Source organism: Rhinatrema bivittatum, chromosome 3, assembly GCF_901001135.1.
Source record: "Rhinatrema bivittatum chromosome 3, aRhiBiv1.1, whole genome shotgun sequence".
In the NCBI taxonomy this organism is placed as follows: Eukaryota; Metazoa; Chordata; class Amphibia; order Gymnophiona; family Rhinatrematidae; genus Rhinatrema; species Rhinatrema bivittatum.
Window position 1 is genome coordinate 66,960,997 of NC_042617.1, and position 6,000 is coordinate 66,966,996.

The window sequence follows — 6,000 nt, forward strand, 5'->3', positions numbered from 1 at the left end:
ATTTTACTGGTTATATGGTTATGTTACAATTTTCAATAAATATTGTTTGCAAGGTTGTATATTGTAATTAGCTCGTCACAGTAATCTTAGGCCATTGATCACAAAATATCTAGTGAGCTATATGGAAATGTCTTAATGGTACAGTTTTATGCAAAATTATTAACATGGGGTATACTGCTGTAAAATGTATGTGTATAAATTATATATATATATATATATATATATATATATATATAAATAAATAGAAAAATGAAGTGGTAGAATGTCAGATAAAATGAGGTAAGGTCTATTTATTAGTTTTCACAATGATTTTTTTTTAAATGTCTCTGATGAATTCTAGTGCTTACTGGAAACTGAAGTCCTCCAATTCTCCTGTACTAAACGGACAGATGCCCACCTCATCATTAATATCAATTTTCAGTTTTTTAAATGTGCTAAAAAGAAGTCAAACTATTACTGAAATTATTAAAATACAGAATATATCAAGACATAATGAAGGAATGAGACCCAACAGAACACGAAAACCCGTGACGAACTGATTTCATATATGGATGGATAGATATAGATATTGGTATGTATATAAAATATTTTTGGCCCAGCAGTTTCCTCCTACTCTTTTTCGGCTTCCAGTTCAATTTGAACTGGCCTCTGGTGGGCTTCATTGCCATAAGACTTCATTCTCAACTACCTGGAGGAGATTTTCCCTCCCAACTCCCTTAGCCCAGTCGCTATAGTGAAAATCCTCCATCAGGGGCCATGCCTTCGTGCTCCCTCCAGATCCCTAGTGTCATGGGTCCTAAGTCCAGCCACTAAGGGTCATCATTGCACAAGGTCTGAGATTCCCTCAGCTGCGCCAGGGGCTATGAATACTGCCTCTGCAGTATCCCCAAACCTAGCCACTTGGGGGGACCAGAAGACCTGATCAAAGTATTGACTGCAGGTCCTCCACATGCTAGTGCATGCTTTGACAAATCTAGCTAGTACTGCTGCTTCAATATTCCAAATTATTATCACTGAATATATGGCACACATTTTGCTCCAATTAACTACAATTTGGAATGTTTTTACTTTCCAGATTCTTCCCCCAAAAAAGAGAGAGATTATTTTTCTTTTGCAAATTGAAAGTATTAGTAAAAACAAGATAATACCTCCTGCTATCCAACTGCCAGAAATTAAAATGTGACCAAACCTTTCTTGTATAATCCAGAGCTGTTGAGATTAACTGGGTCGAGCTACGTGATCAAACACTAGTAGTATGAAAACAGGTATTTTAAAACTTCCCAGCCATGGAGACCATTTCTGCTGTTTGTAATGCCAGATCTTTACCTCATTGGCAATGAGCAAATGCTTGTTTAAAAAGCATCATTACTCCTTCTGACCTGTTTTAAATGAGTACAAACTCCATCTCGGTGCAATTCTACCTTGATATTGATAGCTAAAGAAGGGGGTTACGGATAAATGCAAGAGATACCCCCCCCCCCCTTACCTCCCCCAACACTGCAAACATATCTTGCTGTTATTTTTCAGAAAGGAAGAGGCAAGGGTTGCAAATAACTAGAGATGTAGTGAAGGTAATGATGTAGAGCGGCCCTGTATGGCAATTTTTCTACCTTTTCCTACAGAACAGTATTGTATAAAAAGTCAAAACTGTGGTATATACTGTCCTTTGTTATGTGTCACTATTCCTTCTCAATAAAATGCTTTTTAAACCTTGCAGGCTAATTTTAAAATTACTTCACGCATTAGAACCGGGAGATAAGCTAGCGCCGCAGGGATTTTCGAACGCCCGCAGCCATGCACGTATCTGCTGGTACGCACGGAAGAACTGGCTTAGAAAAAAGGGGCGGGCCAGCAGAGGGCTGGGGCGTGGTATGGGCAGGCCAGCAGCACAATTAATCACTGTCCTGATGAAGCGCGCACTGGCAGCCAACCAGCCCGTGCAAGTTATTGCTGCGTTGGAGAGCAGCTAACAACCCAAGAAACAAAAAACAGAACAGTAGTTAGTGGGGTTTTAGGGGTCAGGGTGGATAGGGGAAAAGGGAGGCAGATTAGCTAGGGGGTTTAGGAAGTTTAGCTGGACTGGGAGGGAACTGGGGAAAGGGCCTAATGCATCACTGTGTGCATCTACCGAAATCTCCCCCCTTACGTGGGTGAGTTGGCATGCGCGCGGCGTCATAAAATCAGGCATGCAGGTAGCTAGCAGGTAGCTGATTTTATAACATGCTCGCGTCGGCAAGGAATCGCGGGCAAATGGACACCCGTGCAAAACCAGCTCTCACCACCAGACTATGACATTTACCTGAACCTATAGAGGGAAGATGTGTATAGGGAAGCTAAACTGGCCTATGGTAAATCTAGGTTTGGGATAGGGACCTGAAAAGGAGAAATGTGTAATTAATTACATAAAATCTTTGGTAAGGAAAAATTGAATTATCCAAAGGATAGCAGTGATTACCTGCTTAGGTAGTGTTATCCTGTACTTTTGCTGGTTCAGCTGCAAAGAAATGTAAAACACGTTATGAACTTTTAAAGTTTTCTCTGACATCTGACAGTGAGAAAGTTACTTTTGAATTGTGTGAATATCTTTTCCCGTCGATAGCAGGGCTGAATTAGCCATGCTGTCATGGGATCTGTCAATCAGGTCCGGGAGGCGGAGCTTTACCAAGCAGAGATTTAGATTTTAGCTCTCTGCGGCTGCGCGTGTATTCCAAGCAGGAAAGTAACAGATTCTCCTCAGTCTGTTCTTTCTGCGAGCGGGATCACACGCGAGGCTGACTTCTCCTCAGCATTTATTATTTTTTCTTAAAAATGTCAAAAAAGCGGGGTTTAAACCCTGTACCTGTGGCAAGGTAATGTCAGTCACGGATGGCCATGACCGATGTTACCGATGCCTGGGGCCAGAGCACAATTTACAAAATTGTGAATTTTGTGCCCGAGTGTCTCCTAGAGCCCAAAAACAGCGGGCTTACAGGATACGGGAACTGTTCACGTTCTGAGCCATCAGAGGCTCATTCATTCTTCACCTGGCCCCTCGACAACAACGGCTCCATCGCAAAAACAATCATCGTCGTGGGATCCTCACCCCTCCAGGCTTGGAGGTAAGGACTTGCCGAGACGACATGGGTCATCGGATCCGACAGGACCGAGAGAGCCTCAGAGATCAGCGCAGGAAACAACGGTGCTTAAAACTTCAGCGCGCACAACTTCTGCATCCAAAATACCTTCCGCGCTCAAATCACCGTTGGCGCATAAACCTTCTGCGCCCAAAATGACATCAGCGCACAACGCATCGGCACACACAGCACAGACAACATCCGCACATAAGGCGCCGAAGAAATCTGCGCACATAGACCTGGAGACGTCCACGCGCACGGCGCCAGAGACGTCTGCGCGCACATCACTAGACACTTCTGTGCGCTCGGTGCCGGAAACAATGGCGCCGAAGATATCTGCGTGCACGGCGCCAAAGACTTATGTGCATAAGTCACCATGTGCGCACAACTTACAGAAAACATCGGCACACATGGCGCCGAAGACACTGGAGCACACGACAACAAAGAAATCGAAGCACAGTGGACTAAGACAGTCCAAACACCTGTATCATTCGGTACCACATGGGTTAAAACGAAAACATCAGTCTCCGGATGTACCTCATTCCACCTCTTCAGATTCCAGTTCCACAGAGGTGAAATCAAAATGCATAAGACGATCGCCGTCAGGAAGTAGAATCCACACAGGATCATCGTCACGCCATCACCATAGGCGATCACGTCACTCACATCAAAAGGCTGTGAAGGCGAGGGACACATGGGAAGTGAGCCCTTCTACACCTTAACCAGGGTGGAACCAGACTGCTGGCGCTAACCTTTAAAAAGGAGAAGAGCAGCTTTTAAACTAGAACAAAGGGGAAAGCCGACAGTCGCTCAGCAGCGCATGGTTCGGAGAGAGGTATCTTCAAAGGATACTAATGATGCATTAGAATTAGGACATCCCGACAGTGAGGTTCCAATAATAAGAAAAGTAGTCCAAGTGCATGTAACTAAAAACTCATCTAAGCTAAAAATTTCTAACATATCCCTATCAATTAAAAAGCAGAATGAAAATACAAACAAAAAACAAACTTTGAAATGTTTGTATGCTAATGCCAGAAGTCTAAGAAGTAAGATGGGAGAATTAGAATGTATAACAGTGAATGATGACTTAGACTTAACTGGCATCTCAGAGACATGGTGGAAGGAGGATAACCAATGGGACAGTGCTATACCAGGGTACAAATTATATCTCAATGACAGAGAGGAGCACCCGGGAGGCGGTGTGGCGCTTTATGTCCAGGATGGCATACAGTCCAACAGGATAAATATCCTGCATGAGGCTAAATGCAAAATTGAATCTTTATCAGTAGAAATCCCTTGTGTGTTGGGGAAGACTAGAGTGATAGGAGTATACTACCATCCACCTGGTCAAGATGGTGAGATGGACAATGAAATGCTAAGAGAAATTAGGGAAGCTAACCAAATTGGTAGTGCAGTAATAATGGGAGACTTCAATTACCCCAGTATTGACTGGGTAAATGTATCATTGGGACATGCTAGAGAGATAACGTTCCTGGATGGAATAAATGGTAGCTTTATGGAGCAATTTGTTCAGGAACCGACGAGAGAGGGAGCAATTTTAGATCTAATTCTCAGTGGAGCACAGGACTTGGTGAGAGAGGTAATGGTGGTGGGACCGCTTGGCAATAGTGATCATAATATGATCAAATTTGAATTAATGACTGGAATAGGAACAGTATGCAAATCCACGGCTCTCGAACTAAACTTTCAAAAGGGAAACTTTGATAAAATGAGAAAAATTATTAGAAAAAACTGAAAGGAGCAGCTAGAAAAGTAAAAAGTGTGCAAGAGGCGTGGTCATTGTTAAAAAATACCATCCTAGAAGCACAGTCCAGATGTATTCCACACATTAAGAAAGGTGGAAAGAAGGCAAAACGATTACCGGCATGGTTAAAAGGGGAGGCGATAGCCACTTATAAGTCTCTCGATGATATATTCCATTTTGGGGCGACAGCTACACCCTCCTTGTCCCGCTACTATAGGGCCCTTCAGAAGCGGGCTCAGGTAGATGTCTGCTCTACCCTGGTTGCTCGCTGGCATGCTGATGGAGTGTTTCAACTAACTGGTTTTATTTTACGTGTTTGTTTTCGGCGCATAGCCAGGATCTCTACCAACATGTATTTTAGGGAGATGCAATACAAGTTTTTAACCCGGGCTTATATATCTCCCCAGAGAGCCCATCAACTGACCGTGGCTGCCACACCGTTTTGTGTCCGTTGTCACGGAGTGGTGGGCAATTTGTCTCATGGTTTTTGGACGTGCCCCGGGATCCGAGAGTTCTGGCGCCGGATTGCGGACTATTTAGCAGATCTGATAGATGTGGCATTGCCTATATCCCCCTTGTGGTTTTTATTTGGTTGCGTCTCGCCTATTAGGGTTAAAGATCCTGGCTATCGCATGTTGATACAAAAGGCGAGCTTGGTGGGAAAGAAGACAATTCTACTGACGTGGCGATCTCCGGCAGCTCCCTCTTTTTGGACGTGGAGAAATCAACTGCATGCTCTGATGACCATGGAGGGTTTGGAGGCCCGTGGCTCCCCTGGCCGTCGACGTCGCTTTGCCAGTGTTTGGGGTCCATATCTTCAACGATTGTCACCCCGAGCCAGGAGCATGGTACTGAATGACTGATCAATCCCCTGTTATGGACTATACAATTGTGGCCTCCTTATACGACTTTCCATTACTATTGTGTTACTGTATTGCCCTCGGGGGGAGGGGGGTGGGAGTTCTGGACAGGGGGGGGGGAAACGGTTGTATTATGTTGGGTTTTGTTTGCGGAGGGAGATCTGAGTCTACTCTCTCCTGTATAGTATTGTTTTCTTTATAAAACCCAATAAAAACGTTTAAACATAAAAAAAGGGGAGGCGAAACAGGCTATTTTAGCCAA